The sequence below is a fragment of the Hylobates moloch genome, unplaced genomic scaffold, assembly GCF_009828535.3.
Source record: "Hylobates moloch isolate HMO894 unplaced genomic scaffold, HMol_V3 SCAFFOLD_13, whole genome shotgun sequence".
Taxonomy (NCBI): Eukaryota; Metazoa; Chordata; class Mammalia; order Primates; family Hylobatidae; genus Hylobates; species Hylobates moloch.
The window spans coordinates 101,996,924-102,010,599 of record NW_026652288.1 but is presented as its reverse complement, the minus strand read 5'-3'; the positions used below and the strand labels follow the sequence as shown (position 1 = coordinate 102,010,599).

The following is a 13,676-nucleotide window of genomic DNA, read 5'->3' as shown; positions in this document are numbered from 1 at the left end:
ACATTCAGCCACTCAATGTCTTTTGATTGAAGAGTTTAATCTATCTATATTTGAAGTAATTTCTGATAGGGAAGGACTTATGATTGCCATTCGATTAGTTGTTTTCTATCTATCCTGTAGCCTTTTGGTCCTCCTTTCTTCTCTTGTTGTCTTCCCTTGTGTTTTGTTGATTTTTTTTAATAGCAACATGCTTTGATTTATTGCTCACTTTCTTTGGTGCATCTTTTGTAGATGCCTTTTTTGTGGTTACCAAGGGGCTTACATTAGACATTATATAGTTGTAACAATCTCTTTTTAGCTGATAATTTCAATTGTACACAAAAACTGCCCTTTACGTCTCCTCCTCATGGTATCAGTGCCTCAGTTGTAATGTCTGCCCATGCACACACTATGCTATAGATGTCACAAATTACATCTTTTTTTTTTTTTCCCCGAGACGGAGTTTTCCTCTTGTCACCCAGGCTGGAGTGCAATGGCATGATCTCGGCTCACTGCAATCTCCGCCTCCTGGGTTCAAGCAATTCTCCCACCTCAGCCTCCCGAGTAGCTGAGATTACAGGCACCTGCCACTACACCTGGCTATTTTTTTTTTTTTTTTGGTACTTTTTAGTAAAGACAGGGTTTCGCTATGTTGGCCAGGCTGGTCTCGAACTCCTGACCTTAGGTGATCCACCCACCTCAGCCTCCCAAATTGTTGAGATTACAGGTGTGAGCCACTGTGCCTAGACAATTACATCTTTTTATATTGTGTATTATCATGTTTTTATTGTCATTTTTTATACTTGTATATTTCAACTTCTACACCAGAATTAAAAGTGATTTATGCACTACTTTTATAGTACCACACTATTCTCTGATTTTCTATTTACCTTTGCCATCTAGCTTTAAACCGATAGTCTTATTGAGCCTCCCTTGTATGTGAAAGTCACTTTCTCTTTTGCTGCTTTCAAAACTCTCTAATTGTCTGATTTTTGACAATTTGATTATAATGTGGCTTGTTATAGATTTCTTGTACACTAGTTTTATACTAGTTGAAGTCTTTTGGTATTCTTGAATATGGATATTCATTTCTTTCCACAGATTTGGGAAGTTTGGGCCCATTACTTCTTCAAATAATGTTTCCTTCCCTTTGTCCTTCTTCTCATCTTCTGAGACCCTCATATTGCATATAATGAACACCTTGATGATGTGCCATAAGTTTCTTAGTCTTTCTTTACTCTTTTTTATTCTTTTATTTTTTTCTCCCACTGGATAATTTCAATGACCTATCTTTGAGTTTACCAATTCTTTGTTCAGCTAGATCAAATATGCAGTTGAACCCCTCTAGTAAATTTTTCAATTTAGTTATTGTATTCTTTCATTCCAAACTTTCTGGGTGTTTAAAAATATTTTATTTTTGTTGATATTCTCATTTTATTCATGAATTCTTTTTTTTTCCTTAGTTCACTGAGCATCTTTATAGTAGCAATTTAAAATCTATTTCAGGTAATCTCCATACCTTTGTTTCTTTGGGTTCAGTTTCTGGAGATTTATTTTGTTCCTTTTATTGAACCATGTTTCTCTGTTTATTACATGCCTTATAACTTTGTGTTGGGATCTCTTCATTAGAAAAAATAGCCATATCTATCAGTTTTTATGAACTGGCTTTGTACAGGAAAAGATATTTACTGATCAGCCCAGCTAGATATTCTAGAGAGCTTCTCAAAATTTTCCTATGGATGCATCTTCTCTGGACTTGTGCATATAAATTCATTAGAGAGATTTGCCAATTTCTTTTTTTAAGAGTTCATCATCTCTTTCTCCCTCTGATGTGTCTGTTTGTGTTCTTTTTTTTTATTATACTTTAGGTTTTAGGGTACATGTGCACAAAGTGCAGGTTTCTTACATATGTATCCATGTGCCATGTTGTTTTGCTGCACGCATTAACTCATCATTTAACATTAGGTATATCTCCTAATGCTGTCCCTCCCCCTCCCCCCATCCCACAACAGTCCCTGGAGTGTGATGTTCCCCTTTCTGTGTCCATGAGTTCTCATTGTTCAATTCCCACCTATGAGTGAGAACATGCGGTGTTTGGTTTTTTGTCCTTGCGATAGTTTACTGAGAATGATGTTTTCCAGTTTCATCCATGTCCCTACAAAGGACATGAACTCATCATTTTTTATGGCTGCATAGTATTCCATGGTGTATATGTGCCATATTTTCTTAATCCAGTCTATCGTTGTTGGACATTTGGGTTGGTTCCAACTCTTTGCTATTGTGAATAGTGCCGCAATAAACATACGTGTGCATGTGTCTTTATAGCAGCATGATTTATAGTCCTTTGGGTATATACCCAGTAATGGGATGGCTGGGTCAAATGGTTTTTCTAGTTCTAGATCCTTGAGGAATCGCCACACTGACTTCCACAATGGTTGAACTAGTTTACAGTCCCACCAACAGTGTAAAAGTGTTCCTATTTCTCCACATCCTCTCCAGCACCTGTTGTTTCCTGACTTTTTAATGATTGCCATTCTAACTGGTGTGAGATGGTATCTCACTGTGGTTTTGATTTGCATTTCTCTGATGGCCAGTGATGATGAGCATTTCTTCATGTGTTTTTTGGCTGCATAAATGTCTTCTTTTGAGAAGTGTCTGTTCATGTCCTTTGCCCACTTTTTGATGGGGTTGTTTGTTTTTTTCTTGTAAATTTGTTTGAGTTCATTGTAGATTCTGGATATTAGCCCTTTGTCAGATGAGTAGGTTGCAAAAATTTTCTCCCATTCTGTAGGTTGCCTGTTCACTCTGATGGTAGTTTCTTTTGCTGTGCAGAAGCTCTTTAGTTTAATTAGATCCCATTTGTCAATTTTGGCTTTTGTTGCCATTGCTTTTGGTGTTTTAGACATGAAGTCCTTGCCCATGCCTATGTCCTGAATGGTATTGCCTAGGTTTTCTTCTAGGGTTTTTATGGTTTTAGGTCTAACATGTAAGTCTTTAATCCATCTTGAATTAATTTTTGTATAAGGTGTAAGGAAGGGATCCAGTTTCAGCTTTCTACATATGGCTAGCCAGTTTTCCCCGCACCATTTATTAAATAGGGAATCCTTTCCCCATTTCTTGTTTTTGTCAGGTTTGTCAAAGATCAGATAGTTGTAGATATGCGGCATTATTTCTGATGGCTCTGTTGTGTTCCATTGATCTATGTTTCTGTTGTGGTACCACTACCATGCTGTTTTGGTTACTGTAGCCTTGTAGTATAGTTTGAAGTCAGGTAGCATGATGCCTCCAGCTTTGTTCTTTTGGCTTAGGATTGACTTGGCGATGCAGGCTCTTTTTTGGTTCCACATGAACTTTAAAGTAGTTTTTTCTAATTCTGTGAAGAAAGTCATTGGTAGCTTGATGGGGATGGCATTGGATGTATAAATTACCTTGGGCAGTGTGGCCATTCTCACGATATTGATTCTTCCTATCCATGAGCATGGAATGTTCTTCCATTTGTTTGTATCCTCTTTTATTTCATTGAGCAGTGGTTTGTAGTTCCCCTTGAAGAGGTCCTTCACATCCCTTGTAAGTTGGATTCCTAGGTATTTTATACTCTTTGAAGCAATTGTGAATGGGAGTTCACTAATGATTTGGCTGTCTGTTTGTCTGTGATTGGTGTACAAGAATGTTTGTGATTTTTGTACATTGATTTTGTATCCTGAGACTTTGCTGAAGTTGCTAATCAGCTTAAGGAGATTTTGGGCTGAGACAATGGGGTTTTCTAGATATACAATCATGTCATCTGCAAACAGGGTCAATTTGTGTTCTTTGGAGCTACCATAAGGTGCCTAGCTCTCTTTTGTTCTCAGTGGCTCCCAGGCTTCTAGTAGATGTTGGGACACATCGGTGCACTAAGTCTGAAGATACAGAAACAATTACCCCCAGAGAGCTCCTTGAAAAGCCAGACCACTAGAGGCATACTTCACTCTTCTCTTCTGGCATGACCCCACAAAGGAGAGACCACCAAATGGCATAGGCCTCTGTCTGTTGTATGTTATCAGTAGCAGCAGCAAGCTGCCCGGCTCTATTTTGTCCTCTGTGCCTTGCAAGTGCATAGAGTATGCCGGGTCCCTCCCATCCATCCTCCAAGACAGGCAAGGCAGAATCTAGTCCTTCGGGCAGTCCCTTGAAAGATCAGAATGTTGGACACATACTTTAAGTCTTTCCCTCCACAGGGATAAGCCAGGAGTTGAGGCTTCTTTTTCCCCTACTCATTCTGCACTGAGCCAGAGGGGAAGGGGATAGAATTTTGGTGAGCAAATGTTTGTTAGTCTAAACCATTACTTTTGTTTTCAGTGGTCCCCAACCTGGCACTTTTTCTTTTCTGTGCTTAGAGTCAGGCAGGAGATAAACCAGTTCCTTGGGCAGCCCCGCAAAAGTCTGAGTTTTGGATGTGTTTTAGTCTTTTCATTTCCTCCCCAGAGAGAAGCCAGGAAATGGGAGTTTTCTCCAGATTGTACAACTCTGAGCTGGGGGTAGGGGGGGGATTATGGTTTATGAGTGATACAAATTTTCTTACTGGTTTCAATGCATTTGGCTTCATATTTGCCCGAGGTTCAGAAACTTCATAACTGGTTTATGGGTTTCTAACAAGGGACATTTGTCATTGAATTGCTATTAAATGTTGTCCTATGAGGGGAAAGAGGTTCTGGGCTTCTTATTTTGCCATCTTGCTCTTCTATTGGCTTTTTAAGCTGTGCTGCTTTATTTATTTTTAGCAGTTGTATGGGGATTAAAATATGTATTCTTAATTTATTATTACTTAGAGTTACCATTGTAGTATTTCATATAAAATGTAAGAACTGTATTATGATTATATTTATACCCTTTCCCATCTTTGTGGTATTGCTGTTATATATTTTTCTTCTACATGTGTTATAAACCCTACAATATAATTTCATTTTTTTTTTACTTTGACTAGTAAGCTGCATTTTAATGACATTTGTAAAAGAAAAAATAGTTTTTTTATATAGATTCATATATTCAGCACTTCTAATTTTCTTCTTTCCTTCTTGCATATCTGTGCTTCAATCTGGTATCCTACTTCAGTTTGAAGAACTTTTAATAACAAATTATTATAGTGTATTTTTACTGGTGACAAATTTTCTCAGTATGCATTTATTAAAAATGTTTATTTTATCCTCATTTTTGAAGTATTTCCACTGATGGTAGAATACTGGCTTGACTTTAAAAAACTTTCAGTACTTTACAGCTGTTGTTTCAAGATCTTCTGGCATGTATTTGGTTTTTTGTTTTTTTTTTTTTTGGTTTTTGTTTTGTTTTTGTTTTTGAGATAGAGTCTCACCCTGTCACCCAGGCTGGGGTGCAGTGGCGTGATCTTGGCTCACTGCAACTTCTGCTACCCAGGCTCAAGCGATTTTCGTGCCTCAGCTTCTGGAGTAGCTGGGATTACAGGTGCACACTACCACATCTGCTTAATTTTTGTATTTTTAGTAGAGATGGGATTTCACCATGTTGGCCTGGCTGGTCTGGAACCCCCAGCCTCAGGTGACCTGCCAGCCTTGGCCTCCCAAGTGCTGGGATTACAGGCATGAGCCACCGTGCCTGGCTGGCCTGTATTTACTGTTCTGATGAGGAGTCCATCATCTTTCATCTTGTTTCCCTTCGTGTGAGTTTTTTTTTTTTTTGGTAGATTTTAAGATTTTCTTTTTACCATTATCTTTCAGTATTTTGATTATAATATACTCAGTCAAGGTTTTCTATTTACATGGTTTAGGGTTTACTAAATGTCTTGAATCTGGGGGGTAATTTTTAAAACAAATTTTGAATTTTAAATTTTTTTTGCTTCTTTATCTCTTTCTACCTTTTCTTCTCTCCTACTTTTTCTCTTCCTCCTTCTCCTTTTCTTTTTCCTCTGGATTTTCACAAATAGTTGAATTTTCTGAGGTACCAGGGCTCTGCTAGTTCTTCTCAATCATTTTATTTTCCTTGTCTTCAGATTGGTTAATTTATATTCACATGTTTTCAAATTCATTGACCCTTTATTGCAGTGTTTAATCTGCTGTTCAGCCTATCTAGTGAATTTATTCAGGAAAAGTATTTTTGTTCTAGAATTCTCATTTAGTCCTATGTTATAGTTTTCCTTTCTCTCCTGAGATTTCCCAACTCAGCATTATGAGTATATTATTTCTACATTTTTCTTTAAGTTTATATCTGTATATCTACATATATCTCTATATAAATAATAACATATCCACCTATATATCTATATTTATCCAGTTTTAAGGTCTTTATCTCCTTATTCCAACTTCTCTATCACGCTGGGATTTGTTTATGTCAACTTCTTTTACTTTTGACTATAGGTCACATTTTTCCTACATCTTTGCATGTCTAGTAATATTTGACTGTATGCTTGACATAATGGATGGTATGTTGTGGGATGGTATGTATTGAGGATTTTTTTTTCTTTGAAGAGTGTTGAGTTTTATTCTGGCAAGTGGTTAACTACTGGTGGCTTCCTTTAATTTTGTTAGAATGGATTTATACTTTATTTCAATTTTATCCTTAGTTCTATGGCAAGGCCATTATTTTAGGTCATGGTCTTTCCTCCTAGGCATGGTCATTCCAGCATCTCGACTGAATGCTTTTGTTGCTCAGTGAAGCTTTCTCACTCTGGCTGCATTAGGACTTTGACACCTATGAGCACTGGTTAAGGTCTCCATTCAGATGAGCACTGAAGGCTTTGTCACTGCTGTAGTTGTTCTCTTAAGAGTGTCACAGAATACTTACCTGAACGAAAGTGGCCCATCTTTTGGCCCAAGGGCCTGAGGGCAACCTCTGTGAAGATTTCTTGCTTCCCCTACTCTGCAAAGCTTTCTCTCCTCAGTACTCGGCCACACACATTCTAGCTACCTTACCAGCCCGAAACTCTAATCTGTGCCTTCTCCTCTCAGTAAAATTGTCATTCTCTATTTGGCCTCTGTCTCCCATGCTGCCCCTGGAAAGTGACCCCAGGTAGAAAGCTGGAGTTAATATAGGGTTAACTTATATTTTCCCTTTCTCTAAAATATGACAGTCCTGTACCATTTGTTATCAAGTGCTTGAAAATAATGTGTTAATAGTTTTCCACCCAGTTTTGTAACTGTTTATGGCAGAAGGGTAAGTCCAATACTAGTTGGACTTTGTCATGGCTAGAAGCAGAAGTGTTGTTTTTATTTAATATTGCATATACAATCTATTTCTAGGCTTCCTGACCTAAGTGACTCTCTAAACCTGACAGTTACATGCATTCCAGGGAGAGGAAGCTAAAATAAATGGAGATAATTTTGCTTTTTGTAAAGAGAGAGAAAAAAGATGTTTGTATCTTTAAATATTTGAGTATTTTAATGTATTTTTAAAATTTCATTTTAAGTCTTTTACAAAACCTTCATTGAATTATATTTTTTTTTCCTTAAATTAACTCTGAACTCTTTGGTTATATCTCAGAAATTTTCCCCTGTGTACCTCCAATCTACCTTTTTCTGCTTACCTTCTACTTTATCTCACCTGATGCTCTAGTTGTGATATACTATTTGTTCTTTTAAAACTATACCCTACCTATGTAATTTTCTCTTTGTCTGAAACGGCCCTCTTCCTTTCTTTAAGGCTTAGCAAACTTGACATACTACACTCTTTGTTACTTATTTCTGCATTACTCACAGTTCTTCAGAGAACCATAGTTCATGGAACTCATGGTTCTTCAATAGGTGCTGTATATCATAATATTATATCTACGTAATAGATGATGTAACTTATGTAATATATAATATGTTCTATATGTAACATATGTAATTATATTATATAATATATTATGTATAACACATATAATCTATTATATATGTATGCACATATATAGGAAGGAAAGGAATATATTATATGTTCACACATACATATATACATGTATGTGTATATACATATTATCTATGCACATACATATATATACACACATATATATCTGTACATATACACATATGTGTATGGTCTCTCATACACTTCACATCCTGTGGCTCACTCAAGTGGACACATAAAATTAACCCTCCCAATTTCCTTTTTTCTATATATGTAATTATATATACATATATATACACACACTCACACATATACACATATATGTGTGAGTGTATAGATATATGTGTGTATATATATAATATATCTATAGAGAGAGAGAAAGAGAGAGACAGAGGGAGGAGATTTGTTATAAGAGATTGGCTCACATGTTTGTGGAGGCTGATAAGTTCCAAGGTCTGCAGTCTGCAAGCTAGAGACCTAAGAAAGCTGTTGTGTAGCTTCCATCCAAATCTGAAGGCCTGAATACCAGGAATGCTGATGGTGTAAGTTCCAGTCAGAAAGCTGGCAGGCTCAAGACCCAAGAGGAGCTGATATTTCAGTTTGAGTCTGAAGGCTGAAAAAGACCAATGTCCCAGCTCATAGCAGTCAGACAGAAGGAGTTCCCTCTTGCTCAGCCTTTATGTCTATTCAGGTCTTCAATTGATGGATAAGGCCCACCCACACTAGGAAAAGCAATCTGTTTTACTCCATCTTCTGATTCAAATGTGTCTCATCTAGAAACACCCTATAGTCATACCCAGAATAATGTTTGGCCAAATTTCTGGGCATTCTGTGGCTCACTCAAGTAGACACATAAAATTAACGCCCCAATTTCCTTTTTCCTATTTTCAAATGTGATTTTATCTTCCTTTTCATTTGTTCTCATATCTGACACTTTATATACTTTACCGTGAATAACCATTATTCTGTCATGAATAATAAATGTCTATTTTTCATTTTGAGCCCCTTTTCTACTTAGCACAATTCCAGGAGCTTGGACATTATTGCTTCTTCTTCTTTACTTCTACACATAATTACTAAGTTACATTAATTATTAGAATCTGTTCTTTTTTTTATCACGACTGCATTTGCCATCGTTTAGGGTTTTACAATTTGCTGTCAGGTCATATTGGTTTTCTCTATCTCCATACTAGTACCAGAGTAATCCTCCTGAATCACATATTTGATTAGAGCATACTAGGAGTTAACATCTTTCAACAGCTTTGATAGGATTTTTTAAAATCCAGATTTCTTAGCCTGAGCAAGTGTTAGTGTAATTAGCTTGCCTGGTATGGTTTAGGAAGCATAAACTATCACATCCACTTTAATACCTATTAAGAAATGTAGCAGTGGTTTATAATAGAGAAGTGATGTAGAGATGTATGAAAGACTTTTTTGATGGAAGCAACACAAGTGAAGTATTTTTTCAGCTTATAAGAGACAGGGTTATAGTGTAATGAATTATTCCCACAGGAACAACTGTAGATTAGTTATGGAATCAGCTTTCCTTTCCATTTTTTAGGTTAATATTGCCAGGTTTTTTTTTTTGATGCTGTGTGTTGTTATTGGTGAGATGAATAAAAATATCAGTAAATGTGTTAGAAGGGATATAACACTACAACCGGGTAAATACATGATTGTCTTTCAATCTGTCTGCTCTGGAACACAATGGTGGCATTATTAGAGAATAGCTATCATCAGAATTAATAATAATGTTCAGAATCTGGCTAATACATACCTTGGTGAATTAGTTAACCCCATCTTAGGCATGGTAGATGAGCCATTGTAATGTCACTGAAAATACAGGTGATAGCCACACAGTTGATAAGAATAAATCTAGCAAAATCCTCTGGAAAAGGGATTTAGAAGTGAAAAGGCTTGAAGTCTGCTCCAAGTTGAGTAATTATGTTGTGAGTTTTTCTGAGTGATTCATTTCCCTATGCCTCAGTTTTTTCCATTTGTACAATGAAGACACTGGAATGTGTAATATCTGAAATTTATATTCTAATATTGAATTTGAAATTGCAGAAATATTTCCGATTCGTGTTCTATACTTTTAAACATGTGTATCAATGCTTTGGGAATTAAGGCCTTTAAGTTGCTTAATGTTATCTATTGTCAGCAATCTAACTGGTAACAGCTCTAAAGTCTCTCTATGCACTAGACACCAAACATCCTTCTTCTCTCCCTCGCATACCCCGACACTTAAAAAACAGGAAATGTGTATTTTTGGATGTTATTCAAATTTACTTACATAGAAGTATTTACTCACTTAGAAGAAATTTACTCATTTTGAAGTATGCTAAGAAAGGCATTTTTAAATCCTGTAGTAGTTGCAAGGTTTTTTAAAATCTTGGTTTCATTTTTTGACTTTATTTCTGGTTCTAGTCATCTACATTCTGAATGTACAGAGGCCTCCAGTAAATTTTCTAGCTAATACTTAGGAAGCATTTTAAAGGAATAGAGTATTATCTCCTAGCACATGTTGAAGAAAATGATAACAGAAGCTATAGAAAAAATAGTGAAAGAAGCTGTAGAGAAGAAAGTGATAGTTTTTATTGCAGTGACTGAAAGGCAACCCTGGCCAGTGCTGTGATGAGAAATAATACTAGTTTCATTGGTTAAGTTCTAGCATTACATAACTAGAGCAGGTACTTTTAAGAACAGGTTGGAGAATGCTTCCTATTGGTTTTGGATTCAGTTGTGAATCCAGTATCATTTCTATGTGGCCAATTTTACTGCAACATAAGCTATAATTTGTATAAATATTGAGATTTGTCCACAACAATATACCATTGTAAAGATAATAACCTGTTATAAATTACAATAATCATTTATTAGAGACAACCTTCTTGAAATAACTTGGTATCATTGAGGTGATGAAAGAGACACATTGGGGGAGTTTATTGCAGAAGCAGAGACTCTATAAAGAAAACGGTGAACTTGAGTGAGTTGAGAACTATGTATAGTTTGATTGTGGATTATTCTATTGTGATCAAACTGAAAAAGACAAATTCATAGAGACTACTTATAAAAAACATTTAATTAGTAAGTCAGATGCCGATGGATACATTTACACTGGGAGAGAGACGTCACCTGCTCTACTACCAATGGAAATTGTCACTGTTTTCTATAAAGGATTCCATACATGGCTTATAAAAAGCCAAAGAGTCATCACAAGGTTTCTTTTGATACGTGAGTTGGGTAGGTCTAAGGAATATTTGCGGAGGCTCAGCTAGAATCTGGTTTGTTTTGCCCCACTATTGTTTTTTTTCAGACAGGGTCTCACTCTGTTGCCCGGGCTGGAGTGCAGTGGTGCAATCTCAGCTCACTGCAGCCTCAACCTCCTGGGCTCAAGCGATCCTCCCACTGCAGCCTCGGAAGTAGCTGGGACTACAGGTGTGTGCCACCATGCCAGGCTAATTTTTGTATTTTTAGTAGAGATGGGGTTTTGCTGTGTTGCACAGGCTGGTCTCAAACTCTTGGGCTCAAGGGGTCTGCCCACCTCAGCCTCCCGAAGTGTGGAGAATTATAGGCGTAAGCCACCCCTCCCAGCCCACCCTACTATTTTGTAAATAGTCATTGGTTATTAGGGTATTGAGTGGCCACTCTTTTATTCACTCATTTGTCAACAAAAGTCTATTGAGTAGAGACTATGTGTCAGAAATAGTTCTGGTCTCTAGAAATACATTGGTGAATCAGATAAATTCCTGCCCTCATAAAGCTTACATTCTAACAGGAAGGAATAAGCATTGAGCCAGGGAACTACAATTAAACCCTTATTCTCCAGTTGTGGTTTTGGTGTATTCTTTATCTGTCAAAATATCCTTTTTTTTTTTTTTTGAAAAGTAGCAATTTCTCATGACAAACGTTACAGATTCTAAAATTTGCTGCCCATTTTAAATTTCTCCTTAATTTATGAATTATATATATATATAATTGATTTTCCATAGATGATCTTAAAAAGCTGGAATCACTGTGGTTTGCACCTAAAGTATTAGTGATGATAGGTTTAATTTGTTTAGTGCCTATTGTAAGCCCTGCAGTGCAGTAGTCACTTTATGTATAATATCTCATAGACTTCTTACAATACTCTATAATGAGGCATTCTTATCTATATTTAGAGGAAACAACTGAGACTCAGAGAGGTCATGTAAATTGTCTAAGATGACACAGCTAATAAATGACAGAACCAGGATTTGAATCAAAGTTGTCCAGACGCAAAAGTTATGTTCTTTTCCACTACACCACTCTGTCCCTCATTTACTAGGTCTTTCCTAAGGCAATAATTACAGCTAGCTAATTACGTTCCATTCAGAGATGAAGTAGTCATGACTTCTTCCTTAGTTTATTTGGGTGGAATCCATTCAGAGCACAGAGATCCTTATGCCTTTAATCAGTCAGATTGGACCACTTTTCTCTTCAAAATCTCTGAGATCTAATTTGTCTTAGAGAGTGTAGCCAAGTGGTTCAATGTCCTTTGCCCAAAGCTCGAATGTCCTCTAAAAGTAAAAAGAAGCTCACTATGAGTAGAGACAGGTAATTCCAACTGTGGATGGATTTGAGAAAGAGAATATTTTTTAATATTGAGTTGAGAATTGTCTCCTTAAAGTACCAGCATCTACCACGCTGAAGAATTACAATATTTTATCCATAAAAGAACCCTCTGGATATTATGTGAACAATTTTGTTTTCTTCTGGAAGCTACTTTTTCTAGCACCTACAGTTTCATTCTCTTCACCATGTGTCACTCTCCTTGGGATAGGGGCCAGTTGAAACCAGCTATAGCTATGGGACGGAATTCACAGCTTTGCTAGAAGGTAAACACTTCACGAAAGCTATGCACATACTTGTGAAGGGTTTTCTGTGGGAGAGAAAGATCAGTGGTTATGGAGGAAAGCTTTTTCAGAGGTCATTGAAACATCACTATTCACAGCTGAAGACTGTGTTATTTATGACGCTCACCGTCCTTTGTGATAAAATTTATCATGTGGATGCACGTGGTAAATGCCTCCTGGAATTCAGTGCCAGGGAAAATATGTTGGTAATGATAAATTGGTACAATTGTCTTGATAATTAAAGCTCATACACAAGTAGTTTTGGGGGCCAGAGTGCAAGTGTTCGGTTGGTACCTACATGAGGGAATATCCTGTAGTATTTGATTCCCCACGCAGTTGTAGTTGGTACAGAAATCTCCTATAGTGCTATGCTAGAGAATGCTGCTTCTCATAGGTGTTTCTGATCATTGTGGGGCTTGCTTCCCTTGGACATGGCTCAGTTGATCTTGCGTGAGTCTTTGTACCAGCTTACTGATTATTCAAGTTCTCCTTAAGCTATCTCACCTGACTTCTCCTCCGTCTCCTCTTCCAGGAAGAGGAAAAGTCAAAGTCCAGACAAAGTAGTTGTGGCGATTGCCCTGAAATAGGTGTCTGCTCTTAGACAGACCTATTGACTTACAGACTGAATGGAAATACAAAGGTCTGCTATACTCACGATTGTACCCTGATTCTGTGCCCAAGCTTATACAACTTGTGTGGGATAGACCTGGAATGAGAGTCTAAAAAGTCTAGCTCTAGAATCAGCTCTCTTAAAACCTACAGTATAGCGCTTCACTAATAATACTTTAAAATAATAAAATGAGTGTGAAATCCAGACCCTGCTTCTATAAAAAAAAAAATCGTAAAATTTAAAGTGTTGTAGAGAGAAATCTATATGTTTTGTTATGTGTTAAATAGCTCTTTTGGATAACTTTAGTACTGAGATAAAATAAATTTACAGTAAAATTCTCAGAAGGATGAGATAATTTACATGAGTTCACTGTCCAGATA

The 13,676-nt window shown here is 36.8% G+C and overlaps 1 protein-coding gene across 1 annotated transcript in view; it reads left to right on the top strand.

Moving 5' to 3' along the window:
• Positions 1 to 13,676, top strand: part of FGF12 (fibroblast growth factor 12) — a 600,621-nt gene that overhangs the window by 170,978 nt on the left and 415,967 nt on the right. The window lies entirely within an intron of this gene.